This window comes from Labeo rohita, chromosome 7 (genome assembly GCF_022985175.1).
Source record: "Labeo rohita strain BAU-BD-2019 chromosome 7, IGBB_LRoh.1.0, whole genome shotgun sequence".
NCBI lineage: Eukaryota > Metazoa > Chordata > Actinopteri > Cypriniformes > Cyprinidae > Labeo > Labeo rohita.
The window spans coordinates 7832106-7847514 of NC_066875.1; the positions used below are offsets into that span (position 1 = coordinate 7832106).

Here is a 15409-nt window from a genome sequence, read left to right on the forward strand (position 1 = left end):
CCCAATTTACTCTGGAACAACATTAAACTCTATTTTCTTCTAAATATAATTAGCATAAAGTAAAACGAATAGTGAATAGAAACACTGCATGTCGGTTTAGGTACATGTAATTATTATCAATGTTGAAAACAGTTGTGCTGCTCCATATTTATTCAGAAACCATGAAATACTACCATTCAAATATGTGCTTGCTTGTGTTTGTTTTAATAGAAATTAATGCTTTTATTCAGCAAACATGCATTAGATTGATCAAAAGTGACAGTAAAACATTTATAATGTTACAAAAGATTCTATTTCAAATAAATGCTGTTCTTTAGAACGTTCTATGTATTATTAATATTAAGAACTATTAATAATAACTGAGTAGCAATACTAACTGAGCACCAAATCAGCATATTAGAATGTTTCTGAAGGATCATGTGACACTGATGACTGGACTAATGATGCTGAAATTTCAGCTTTGCATCACAGGAATTTTAAAACGTTCTCAAATACTGTTTTTAGTGTATTTTTGATCAAATATGCAGCCTTGGTGAGGATAAGAGATTTCAACTCATAATTTTTTTATGAAAATATTAAAATCTTCTGCTAATCATTGTGGAAATGTATCATCACAGTCTGTAAAAAGGGTCAATAAATGACTCAGCAAGACTTGAACTCTAAATTGCCATATAAACACCAATGCGCAACATGTAACTAATTGCTAAACCATGGGTCAAACAAAGTTCACATTAAACGTAAATGACATATGCCAAAGAAAAGATTCATAAAAGGAAAAAAAAAAAAAAAAAAAAAGCAGAAACAGCAGCAGATGTGTTCTGGGTGTGGAGTGGGGTGACTGGCCATGGCGGCGGCTGGGCTGAGGTCTGTTGTTTGTGAAATGGGCACACACTGAGATGGCAAAGCCGCATCATCCACCTGCTGTGCGCTGGGCTCGCTGTGTTTCAGGTGGGCTGGGTAATCTCCTGAGCTTCTGCTATTAGGCACACCTGTCGTGTGAAAGGGAATCTCTTTCTCACTCACCTCCTCTCTCTTACGTACCAGCCATTTTCCTTTCTGTCAGCACAATCCTCACGAGTTTTAAAACCAAGGGGAATCATAAAGAATAAACTGCACCTGCTGATATCAGTCTTTCTTTGTGCATCCTATCTACATTTTAGCACTCAATTCACTAAATTAATTATGCAAACATGGTAGTGATGCAAACACACCCACAAAATCAGTGCTGAACACAATTTGTATCCCACTACTCCCAGAGTCAGTCATAAATAGTAGAAGATGCAGCAGACCAACACAATCTGCTATGCTTTACTGAAACTCCACAGAATCATCTAGATATGATTAATTATGATTACTTGATCAAATTCTGCTGCCTTGATCAAAAGAAAAATGCACATCTTTTTTAAAATCAAATAAAACCTATATCGGTAGGCCCCATTAACATAGAATGCGCTTTTTTATTGAGAAAGATCTGACGTGGTGCGATAGAAAAAAATATATGAAAGAATATGGGAGTGAACTTCTTTTAACTTGAGCACCGCATTTTTAGAATGCAGCTGTAAGAGATGCAAGTGCAACAGTCACTACCCTCTCCCTCCTTCATTTATTAAAGTTTGACATCAACTATTCATTATAAACAATATAACACACAAAAAAATAAGAACATATAAAAGAATATCTGTTTTCTGATTAATTTTTTTGTAAAAAGTGTATAGGGTTGCTAGGTGTGTAATAGTGTAAGCATATTTTTTCTTGCGCAAAAATATGTAGATATCTGATGACTCAGTACATGCAATTCCGCTTTATTCCTGAAGGTGGCACTGTTTGATGGACAATAATGACGTGATGTTCCACTCATAATTATCGCAGGCATAAATCAAAAGAATATCATCAGCAAAAATTTAATTGCGGGGTGAAAAATTGCAGGGTGGGTATCTGGTAGCTGAATTTGCAGATGTGGGCGTTGCACTCGAAAGTGTAGGCAGATATGCATGAGCTTGCTGGACCAAGTTGAACTGGATTAAATGATTAGAGAAGTCCTGCATACGTCACCAGAGAAAAGTCTGTCATTTTCAACGAAAGATCCAGTTCTGAAACATCATGGATGAATCGTTCTCAAGATCTATAACATGCTTTCAGAAAACAGATAGGGTGCATTTTCATTCAATGCTTTTAACTATGAGGTCATCAGCACTGCCGATGTGTCAAGCCTGAAAAGTACCAAACTGGGCACTGAATCCTTTGAAGACCAAACTCTGGAAATACCCACAAACCATGTACACATGTGGCAATATTGTTACGACTCTCCAAAGACCCTGTCCTAACAAGTGTGTAGCGCTCCCCAACACAGCCTGAGGCCAACGTGTGTGCGATTCCAACATGCGTGCTCGATGCATGTGCAGCCTGAATGGCGGGGCAGCTCTCTTTCTTCACGTAGGGTATTCTGTTAAGGCTATAACAACGGCGGGAGATCATGTGACCTCCAGGACAAATAAATAGCATCTGGGGATTTTCTGTTCCAGCCCACCTCCCCAGCATGCCAACACTGTAATCTCTCCCAGATGAAGCCAGGGCCTCGCCACTTTCAATAATTCACACACTGTGTACACATAACATGACAATAAGGGCATTCATGCAGACGCCTGATTCCTAGATCAAAGCTCACAAACGGCCAGCTGTAAGCATGCTTACTGCTGAATAATTCATTCTTTTCACCGCCTTGAAAAAAACCCTGCTCAGCGGGACTTGGCCAGCACGCTTTCTTTCCTGTGTTTGCTGTGCAAAACAACGCTGGCAGAGAGAAACTGAGTCAAAAAAGGGGGTAAGGACACACTGGAGGTCCTGAAACCCCAGGAAACAAGCTGCCCCCCAATGACAATAATAAGAAAAAATACTTTTTAAAGTATTATGTGTTCCAGTTTCATTAGGAGGGTGCTAACATGGTGTGTATGCTGGACTGTGAAGCCCTGATTCTGGATCAATGCACAAAAATTCATATTCAGACTGTGAAATAAAATATTAATAGTTCTGGTTACTGAAACTGGGCTGCACAAACAAATCAAATTGTTATTGTTTTGTTATATATTGCATTAATAAGTCAAGTCAAGTCAAGTCAATACGAATGTTTTATGAAATATGACATTGCAAATCTAGCATGTTTCGCTTTGTGTGAACAGGTCCGTGGGAATGCACCAATTCGACTTAAAAGTCTTGTCTGTGGTGGATATTCAGTAAGCAATACGGTGTACATGAGGAGTACAGCAGAGCAGTGGGTGGGAACAAGGAGGATGTGAACTCTTGCAAGAGTTCTGCAGTTGTCAGTCAAAACAGCAGGGAAAGGATTAGGTATTTATGGCCTGAGTAAAAAGCATAGCACCGAGCAAAGAAGAAATCCGTCCTCTCAAGAAGGAAAAGGCTTCCCTTAATTTCAAAGACACCAGAGTCCATATCAATAGCTCCTAAAACAGCAGAAGCCACTCAGTGGGGCCTGCCGGCACCCCTCTTTCTAGGATTGTCCCCCAGCTGACTCTTCATTCAATTAGGAATGCATCTCCGCCCTTTGCGCCAACTCCCTCAGAGGAAAGAGGAGCGGACTCCCTCCCCGCTCCCTACTGAGAGCTGTCAGCACTCCCACCTCAATTTAGACACTAACTCATCCTCCCCTGCTCAGACTTCACAGATATGCACCGGCAGACTCTAGCCGTTGAAGGCTTCCCTGAATAGGGTGTGTCTTTGATAATTTCACAGTCTGGAGCCGAAGTGTCACTGTAGCTGGACATTAGCTAAGCCGGAGAACAATTAACAGTCCTAGTACAAGAGTTCACCCTCGTTACATCCGTCCATCCTTTGGTTTCTGCATCCCCTCCTTGAACTGAGGAGGTTTACACAGCTGCTGCGTTGGCCGCTATTCCCCCACGACCCCCCGCTGTGCCCACTTTGCCACACATTCACTCTCACCTCACAATGCTGCATCACACTTCTTTAATTTGGATGAGGTTTCATTACCTCAACTGGGCTGCTTTCAAACGGCTCGGCACAGCAAGCAGTTTCCCCGTGTTTTATGGCTGTTTCTTTGAGTTGCCAAAACAGACAAGCAGCAGAGCACTTTTAAATTACTAATCACCATTAATGTGTCAAGACTCAATGTCTTTTCTCAGCTCACAAAGACACCTTTCATCTTAAACTTCAAATGTTCATAAATTATAGTCATTACAGAAAAAAAACTGTACATTGTCTATGTTTCGCAATTACCTTTCTACCGTCACTTGAGAAGATCACTGCTAGGACTTAATATAAAGCTCTGCTAAACAAATCAGTTGGTCCAAGCGAATCTAGTTGATGAAGCTGGCTTGGAGCATGTTAGAACTCCAAAATTCAGTTACCATGTCCAATATCAAAATCCAAAATCAAACTTGACCACCTTAGGCAGGCAAGAGGCCCAAGTAGGTCCTGGTAGACCATCTTGGAACAGCAAACTATGGAGTCAGCTGCTGTTTAGCAGCTCCCTTCTCCTCCTCCTCCTCTCAGTTTAACTGGGATGAATCCATCATCATCAGCCTTTACATTACCATCTGCTGAGCTCTACAGTAGGTTCAAGATGGTTAAGATTATTGATTAAATGGATAATCATTTGGTGGACCAATTTTCAACATGGTAGACCACCCTGGTTAAGCTGGTTAGGGCTTTGGAACAGCAACAAATCAGCTACTACATTCCAAAAACCTCCTTGACCACCTTGTATTGCTACAACCCAGTTTCTTTAACAGCGTAAAGTAACATGACAGCTCCCTTTCTCTCCCCCTTGCAGTTTAACTGGGATTAAACCATCAAAAGCAGTTCTTGCATTATCATCCTTTCAACCCTACTGCAGATTCACTCTGGTCAAGTTGGTTGATGAACTCCAAATTTCAACCTGCTGAAAATCTGGATCAAGCTGGTTTGAGCTGGTAGAATAGCAACGACCTTGATGAAAAAAACAGCATATGATGGTTAGATATGTTTTGAAGCATGGCAGCTAATTAGCTGGTTATAAGCTGGTCCTTAGTAGGTCATGAGCTGGTTTAAGCTGGTTCTAAGGAGGTTATATGCTGGTTATGAGTTGGTCCTGAGCAGGAGCTAGTTTCTTAGGACCAGCTTATGACATCACCTGACCATCTTAAACCAGCCCATAACCAGCTCAGGACCAACTTAAACCAGATGCCATGCTTCAAAACACACTTAACCACCAGGGAAATGAGTTATCAAGTTGCCAAAAAAAACACCTTAAACTAGCATGACCTGTTTTTTTCAAGCAACATGTGGCAATATCCTCCTCCTTACAGGTCTAACTAAAATAAAAGCATCAACCTAGTCATTCCGTTAGCATCCTACTAGTCCAGGATGGTTGATTTAATGGACTATTATTGGATGGACCTGTTTTCATCCTGGTAGACCATCTTGATGAAGCTAGTTCGAGCTGGTAAAACACCTTAGACCAGCAAGTAATCAGCATTTCAAGTCCCAAAAATGAGCTTGACCATTTTAAGTTTGCATGATGCATTTTTAGCAACATACAACAGTGTCCTGATCTTTCCACGTCTATTTAGTATGCATCATCACCAGTCCTTCCATTAGCACCCTACCAGTTTTGCAACAATTTCAGTCTTGTCAAGATAGCTGATTTAATGGACTATCATTTGGTGGACCTGTTTTCAACCTGGTAGACCATCTTGATCAGGCTGGTTAGAGCTGGTAAAACACCTCAGAGCAGCAACTAACCAGCATTTGAAGTCCCAAAAAGTACCATCTTAAGCTGGCATGAGCTGTTTTTTCTAGCAACATGTGACAGTGTCCTCCTCCTTACAGGTCTAACTAGAAGAAAACCATCATCTCCAGTAGTTCCATTAGCATCCTTTCAGTCCTACAACAATTTCAATTTTGTCAAGATGGTTGATTTAATGGACTATTATTTGGTGGACCAGTTTTCAACCTGGTAGACCATCCTGAACAAGCTGTTAAAACACCTCAGAGCAGCAACTAACCAGCATTGATGAGCTTGACAACCTCAAGATTGCATTGGCTATTCTTTTTTTTTTTTTTTTTAGCAGCATACGACAGTGTCCTGATCTTTGCATTATCACTAGTTCTTCTATTAGCATCCTCCCAGTCCTACAGCAATTAATCTGGTCAAGATGGACTGGACTATTATTTGCTGGACCTGTTTTCAACCTCTGGTTAGAGCTTGCATATAACACCTTAGTGCAGCAACCAGCATTTCAAGTCTCAAAAATTACCACCTTAAGCTGGCACGAGCTGTTTTTTTTCTAGCGACACGTGTCAGCGTCCTCCTCCTTACAAGTCTAACTGGGATGAAACCATCAACACCAGCCCTTCCATTAGCATCCCCTCAGCCTCTCACAGATAGCACTCCACAGGAGCCAAAGAGCCTCTACAGCAGGAGTGTGTTATATCATTTAAAAAGACAGCATAAAATTGCCATTGATTCCACACCGAGGGGGTGAAGCAAATAAAGCCCCATCATCCTTCCTGCCAGCATGTCATAGCAAAGATGATTTAATCAAAGCAAAATCCTGCAGCTCGGCTCAGACCCCATGCCATAAACATTGTCCTCATTTATAGTTATAGCATATTAAAGCCTTTTAATGGCTTTGGTTATGTTCTTTGATTGCTAAAAACACATCACATTTTTTTCTCAGGGCTTTTTAAAGGACTCATTTCCTGTTGTACCACATTTGTTTAACGCAGGCCTGACCGCACTCACATCTGGCTGGTCGGACAACTATGATGTCAGTGGATGCTGGATCGTGGCCATACAGCCAGTAAGCAGTGAGAGATTTCTCACATAAAGGCTCGCTGCAACGACTTCACCCCAGCTATATCTAGCATTAATCCTCAAAAGGCCACAAATTGAATCTGTCAGTTGTCACAGCAGAAAGGGAATAGAATAGGAAGTTTGATCGTTTCTAACATACATTCCTGTGAGATTTCAAACGTCTTGTTTGTCTATTGAACAAATGTCTTCATGAGTCACTTTTAATCAAGTGATCAAAAAATGCAAACCAACTGGGCAACGTTATCAAATCTATTACTATTTAAAATACCCAAAGACAAACTGTGCATTACCATATATGGTATTTTGCAGAGTGCATTATAAAAAAGACAAACGTGATTGGTTGCTCCTAAGTGTCATTATTGAGTAGTACTACCTCTACAGTCACTATGGACAATCTATCACAAAAGCATGAATTCTTTGGGTTTGATATTCTCCCAGTGAGACCTGTGGAGACAGCAGCCCTTCTCCCGTGTGCAGTACAAGACACAATGCCCCTGCTTCCCTGTCACGCGTGATAGATGACTCGAGGGTCTCCAGCTTCCATTAGCATCACAATAGTCTAAACCAACAATATGGAGGCATTCACTCCAAGGGTCCCTGGCTCGGTTGGGCTGGGGGAAGGGCCAGAGCGGGGCAAAGGGAGGCAGGCAGGAAGCCTTTTACTCCCAAGAACAACGGCATTCAAGGAACACTACTTGCTAGGAGGGGAACACACATAGACAGGAGACAAAAGAGCGAGATTTGTGCCTTGGAAGTTGAGCAGGTGACACAGAACTAGTGCACAAAACATGGCACAAAAAAGGAGGTGCATGCAAAAGTTTCTCTGGCCAAACTTCAGATTTTCAGGATTGACTAACTTCAACAACTAAGTAGTCCAAGTACATTCATAACTGAAAATAACTGAGCATGCAAACTACAAAATTTTCAGTGACCATATATTTTCAGTGAACTTGAACTTGCATTAGAACAAAAGAGCAAAATCATACAAGACAAAGCGCCTAACTTTAATCTAGCTACTGAAATCTATTTAGAAAGACTGTTTATAAACATCTCACTCATGGAAACCAGCTGCCTGTTTCAGGGGGCTTATGTTTCCTCACTGTAGAGAGAAGGGTCATATGATAAACATTATTGTTTCATGAGGAACTTTTTACATCAGTTGCACAAAAAGTCCTTTGTAAGTTCTTAGGATTATTAAAATGTTCTTTACACTAACAAAACTTTTCGTTTAAGTACCTTTCACTAAAAGGCTCTTTGGAGAACCAAAAAAGTGGTTGATCTCAGCACCTCTAAGTCAACCAAATTTGTCACGCATTTAGCGGTACCCTGACCTTTTTAAGGTCAAAACACTGGCCTCTCACCCACCCTTTGACTTGAACAAGCTTAGAGTTCAAGAGCATGCATTTTGCCCCGTGACCTAATGAGTGTGTGTGCACGTGTCTGGGGTTAGGCCATTCGGACGGGTCCTCTGTGCCATCTGCCACCTGCTGAGAAGGCAAGACTTCACTCACACACACACAAAATCACATACATTTATGCATCACCCACTTACCACACTCAGAAAGCCCCTTCATGGGAGAATGGAACAAGAACAAGCTTTTGAAACCTCATGTTATCTCCATTTATTAGTGATGTCTGCCAAGACAAGATTCACTGACGTTACTGTTTAGATATGAACAAACAACTATCCCAAATCATTAAAATTTGGCTATGGACTATTTTCAAAGCAAGCTACTTTTAGCCTGATGTATGATAAAATGAGTATTTAAATCTTCTATCCTGTTGAAAAATCTAGCATACGCTGGTTAGGTATGATTTGAAGCATGGCTGCAGATTTAAGTTGGTTTTAGCTGGTCCTTAGCTGGTCGTGAGCTGATTTAAGCTGATTATGTGCTGGTCATGAGCTGGTTAAAGCTGGTCATGTGCTGGTGCTAAGCTAGTCCTGAGCAGGAACTAGTTGCTTAGGACCAACACAAGACCAGCTAATAAGCAGCTTAAACCAGCTAAGGACAAGCTCAAACCAGCAGCCATGCTTTAAAACATACCTAACCAGCATTTTTTTTCCAACAGGGTTGACTTAAATTATAGGCAGGACTAAAGTCAGAACTAATGATCAAAATATCCTAGAGACTTGCCTAAGAGCTTTTTGACTTGAGTAAGTGAGGGACCACCTATTGACCACTGTAAACACCTTAGCAAAAGAACCACTGAAGACCCAAGTATTTCATTTTCTGTCTTTCTGTCAAAATTGGGTGCACAAGGCTTTCAAAGCATACTCACTAACCATGAACATGGATGGACGCGTTTGGCATGCATTTTGTTGCTCAGATCTCTCACACTTGCTCCAGTGTCCATGCAGACACAGAGCTGTACGCAAAAGGTGTGCATGGAAATTAGATCATTAAAATTTTGAAAATTACATCATGCAGACTTTTTAAGAACCAGAGCAGAAAGTGAAGAAGTGAAGTAGACTTTTGTCTATTGTACAAGAATTCCACAAAAGTGGTCACTAGAGTGATAACCTTTTAAAAAGGTACTGATATGTACCATTTAGGTACTAATATGCACCCTTTGGGGGTAAATGAGGTACAAAGGTCTACCTTCTGAAAAGTAGCTCTTTCCTGAAGTGTAACAAAGCTCTGATAATGATACCATTATGGCAGGAAGTTTTGCATGAGCAAAAATCTAATTGACTTGCATTATAAAAAGCAATTGTGATTTTCTTCAAAACCTTTAAATAATGTTCATACAAGGAACTTTAGTGTGAAGCTGTTACAGCTGCAGACACCATATATTTTTATTAATACATATGTGACACTGGACCACAAAACCAGTCATAAGGATTAAATGAAAATGTAGATTCATACATCATCTGCTGAATAAATAAGCTTGCCATTGATTTATGGTTTGTTAGGATAGGACAATATTTGGTTGAGATACAACTACTTGAAATCTGAAATCTGAGGGTGCAAAAAAATCAAAATATTGAGAAAATCGCCTCTAAAGTTGTCCAAATGAAGTTCTTAGCAATGCATATTGCTAATCAAAAATTTAGTTTTGATGTATTTACGGTAGGAAATTTATAAAATATCTTCATGGAACATGATCTTAACTTAATATCCTAATGATTTTTGTAATAAAAGAAAAATGAATAATTTTGACTTATACAATGTTTTTTTTTTTTTTGCTATTGCTACAAATATACCTGTGCTACTTAAGACTGGTTTTGTGCTCCAGGGTCACATATTATAATGTTTTCTCCTCTTTCAGACACCATTCTCAGCATCACGAAGACGCTAGACGCATTTAAGCATAAAAAAAAGACTGATTTTAGGAGTTTCAGCTAAATAGAAGTACTTGTCCTGATATCTGACATGTGCACATATTTAGAGCTCAAAAGACTGCAACACATACACATAACTAATGTTATATAATATTATTTATACACTAGTATTATATTACATAAACATACTTGGAAATGCTTTGAATGCACCAGATAATATAGTTTTGGAGAAGCATTTAAACCCATCTTATAAGGATGCATTCATTTTGTCCATAATGCACCACGTCTCTCACCAGGACACAGGTACACAGTTGCTACGTCTTTAATCTTTCAGATACTCGATTAAATCTAATCTTCACAGGCTTTCATTTATTCCGATCCACACTTGAGCCAAGGATTTCTGGCTTTGTCTCACAGCCTTCATATCTATATGCCTTTACTTCATGAGCCGTTTCTCAATGTACATAAAAATCGTTAAAAGCATTTAACCTTAATGTACAAAAAGCAGCTTCTGTTTGAGCCACTCACTCATCAGAAGCTCACAGGTGACGGCGAATGAGGATGGATCAGTGCGCATCCTCGGGAGACTATAACACACGACCGCATTCAATAGCCACACTTGTTTTCGTGGTCTGCAAAGGATAAAAAAAAAACAGGTCTGCAGGCCTGAAAACTGCTTCATGTTCCTTATTCAGCCATTACGTCTTACTGAAAATTCCCCCACTCCATCACTGTCACGCAGGGCACTGCTGGTTTGAAGTGAGTGGGATTCTGGTATGTAACCAGGATCTACAAGCATACGTTGGTAATAGACCATCACTTCCATCCAAAGGACTGCCAGAGACTGGAGTACACCTGAGAAATTCTTTAGCTCGCACAATTTATCAAAGGTTAAAGTAAAACTGGTCTACTTAAAAATAAGTCTCTGAGAGTATATGATAATTGTGACCTGGGATCACAAAACCAGTAATAAGTATCATGGGTATATTTGTAGCAATAGCAAACAATACACTGCATGAGTCAAAATTGTAGATTTTTCTTTTATGCCAAAGATCATTGGGATATTAAGTAAAGATCATGTTCCATGAAGATATTTTGTAAATTTCTTGACATAAATTTATCAAAACTTATCATTTGGACAACTTTATAGGCGATTTTCTTAATATTTTGATTTTTTTTGCACCCTCCGATTCCAGATTTTCACAAAACTGTATCTCAGCCAAATATTAACCTTTTTAATCAACTTTCAGATGATTGTAAAGATGATTTCAGATGTATAAATCTCAATTTCAAAAAATTGACCCTTATGACCCTTATTTTGTGGTCCAGTCACAAATGACAAAAAAGCATTTTTAGCTAAATATTATGGTTGCGATTAGGTTATTTAGACTGCAGATGTTTTGCTTATAGAGACAGACAGATCTGTTGGCCAGTATATTTGATTGTGAGGTGTTTTTAACTTGGTCAATTAACAAATTATCATTTTGCCTTCTGTCACCCTCAACATTGTCAATAAAGCATAGACGTGACCCTGAACCTCAAAACCAGTCATAAGTATATTTGTAGGAATAGCCAAAAATACATAGTATGGGTCAAAATTATCAATTTTTCTTTTATGTCAAAAATCATTAGGACATTAAGTAAATATCATGTTTAAGGAAGATATTTTGTAAACTTCCTACCATAAATATATCATTATGCATTGCTAAGAACTTCATTTGGACAACTTTAAAGGTGACATTTTGTTGTTTTTTTTTGCACCCTCAGATTCCAGATTTTCAAATAGCTGTATCTCGGCTAAATATTGTCCTATCCTATCCATACATCTCGATTTCAAAAAATGTACCCTTATGCCTGTTTTTTTTTTTTTTTATGACTGGTCCAAGGTCACATATCTGTTTTGATTAAAAAAAAAAAAAATGTACATCTTCCTTTTTTTTAATTGATTGTAATGGCCCATTTGGGTTATGTAATAATTGGTTATGTATCGCGACACATGATTAAAGGAATCTTTTCCATGTTAATCAAAGTTTTTGTCCTAACTAGCCACGACGGCAACACAAAAAATTTCTATTTTAGAAACAGCTTCTATTTCCGTAACGTCGTGGCTGGAGCAACAACATACAAACCACTGACAGTGATAATTTCAGGTGCTAATTATATGCTTTAGTCAGTATTGGTCTAATGTGTCTAATGTGAGTTTGAATATCAAATAGCGTGACATTTATAGCCATCTTGAAAGCAACAATATAGTTTACCTCAGATCTCGAAAATAAATGAAAGCAAAGTTAAAGCTGTGAACTCAATGTAAACCAACAAGTGTATTCCATAACAAAGACAGTATCAGTCACTCAGTATGTACATTTAATAATGTTAAAAAGGTTTAATATTTATGAATTAGATCATAAACTTGCTCATTTCGTTGGGAGTGCAGTGCACTTCTGCCCTCGCAGTGGACGTCGCGTGTAGCTATGACACGGTGTAACTCAAAAAAATTGTCAGCTTATCAGTATCAGCCAGACAATATTGATACATCAGCAGGTGTAAAAAAAATTTAAAAATATATTACAAAAAAAAACAATATATTGATAACCCACTAGCTATTTATATTTCTAACATCTTACATTCACTCTCAAAAAGATCTCACTAAAACTGCGTAATCTACAACAACCAACTAATTACAAAGAACCAGTTCGAAACAACGATTTGTTCAGAAAACTGAACATCACCACAGTGTTAAATTTGACAGGCATTTTTGATTTAGTCTTAGTCTTTATCTTTAGACTAAAATGCTTAATAGTCTTAGTCACATTTTAGTCATTTGAGTCTTTCATAGTTTTAGTCTAGTGTTAGTCGACGAAAAGTCACTGCATTTTTGTCAACTTTCAGTCATTACTTTTAGTCAAACGGAAGTTACCAACATTTATTTTGGTAGCTATTTTAGTCTTCAACCAAAAATAATCATTAATTCTTTAGACCAAATAAAAGCTTATGATAAATTTGAATCAAGGATTGAATTTGGGAAAACAATAAGAATAAATTATGACAATTTATTTTTATTTTTGGGTGAACTATACCTTTAACAGTATGGAAAGAGAAGTACTTATACTTATTATTATACTTGTACTTTTACTTATTATATAATTATTAAAATTATAGTTGTTCATTATATATATATATAATTTATCATTTTTGAAAAAGCGGCACAATAAGACAAATATGCTAGAGATACAAATTAAACTAATTTTTTAGATACAGTAAGTTTAAGTAACATGTAGGCTATACATTTATTTTACATATTTTGTTGGTCAACATTAATGTTATATAGAAATGCTGTCCCTTTAAGACGGAAGGCAGGCATGTCATACTGACACATTCAGTTTTTACCCACCTGTTTACGTTCACTTAAGCCATAACTTACATAATTTACGTGATATACTAAACATGATAGACATTTGGACTACTGTGTGTGCATTTGAGCACTGAGAACTGATCACACGCGCTGTCTGAGAACAGAAGAAGTGGAGCCTGCGCGAGAGAAAACGGGACATCTTGTGACTCTATCCCTAACCCTTCAGTTGCTGAGGCCATTGTTTCAGATTGCAAGTTCGCGTTGTGGTACCCTAACGTTCCATTACGGCTGCCATGCTGAGACTAGACATGCAAACGCCCCTTATTCAATTGCAATTTAATGACAGAGATGCACATTTTGAAAGAGGACAGTAAGCCTATAGGATGTATCTTCAATGTCCGGTAGTCCTCAAATAACATTCTCATCCCGTCTCATCTTGTTAATGAAGAGGCGGCATAAATTTCGTCATATTTTTTATTATCAGGTATTAGTTTTAGCTCGTCAACGTCTCGTCTTCATCACAGAAAAAATGTTCGTTAACGAATATTTTTCGTTGTCGTCTTCGTTGACGAAATTAACACTGCATCACCAGGTCAAAGGACTCCAGAAATCGGTCAGTATGACTTAAGAAGACAATTTGGTAATGCAGTATTTAATGCTGACTAACAGACGATCAGTCTTACCACAAGTACATCGACATGACAGCCAATCAATTAATTCCTCATAATACTGTCTTTAAATATAATAAATACCACTTTAAAAATCAATTGAAAGTGTATAAACACAAAATGAGATCGATAGATAACTCCTGGTGACCTGCGAGACGTCTGAAAGCTCTGGTCGGGCCTCTAGGTCATGAGTCAGAAAACCACGGAAGGATTAACGGTGGGCATCCATTGTGGGAACAGACAAGCAACCAGCAGAAAGCTGTGGGTCGCAACCTCGAGGCTTCACCGAGACAGAGAGGATTACACTAGACGACCCCTCGTAAATCCTCAAGGCGAGGCGGCAGGTGAGGAGGAAGAGGAGGCCTTGGCATCTTTCCTCTAGCTAGTCCTCTGTTTCCCAGCAGGCAGACAAACGCCCTCCCTCCCAGGGTCTGTTCGTGCTCCCATAGGACCAATTATTACAGCAAGTCCTCCACTGAATCACTCTATCAATTAGGAGGTGGTGAGTACATCATCACATATATTACTGCTGAGGCAGGCCTGGCTGTGGGGGTTAGGAGAGAGAGAGAGAGCGGTGGAGATGGATGGATGGATGGATGGACAGGGGACTGATATGCTAGAGTCGGTCGCCGTCATCAGGCCTCCCGAGAGGTGCGGGACAACTTCACCTCCAGCCCTGCGGATGTGTGAACACTCTGGCGGCTGGCACCTCCCAGCAAACGCACGTTCAGAGCAAGAAAGAGGGTTAAATCAATATTTTCAATCTCTCAGGATCAATCCCACATCTGAACATGAAGAGAAACCTGTTAGCAGTCACCAATACGTGTAAATGAAAAGCCAAACTTCATGACCTTGATAGTTCTCGTCTTTAAGTTTCCTGCTCCATCTCCTGCAATGCAGCTCTCTAACAAGCCCAAACTCAGCTGAAATGTTTCAAGAGAACTGGCCTCCCGTACCACAACACCTTCTATCAGAACATAAAAACATTAAAGTTTTTGACCAAAAGCTCCTGTTTTTCCATTTCCTATAATAATAAATCTTTTTTTTTTTTTAATTATGTGCTTATTCATTGAATTAATTAGAAATTATAGTTTATGTAATCAACAATTTTTTCTACTATAACATTTATGATCAGGAAAAAAAAAAAAAAAAAGTAGGATGGGGCTGAATCTAGATTATAAAACAGATAGCTCTGGTCCTTGATTGTGATTGGTTGAAACACGTTCAAAGCTGTTGTAAATTACTTTTTTGCTCAGCAACCACAACAACAACCG

General features: G+C 38.9%; 1 protein-coding gene across 11 annotated transcripts in view; it reads right to left on the reverse strand.

Annotated features, from left to right (window-relative positions):
* tead1b (TEA domain family member 1b) overlaps window positions 1–15409 on the reverse strand; it is a 91014-nt gene that overhangs the window by 29307 nt on the left and 46298 nt on the right. The gene's annotated exons all lie outside the window — the stretch shown is intronic.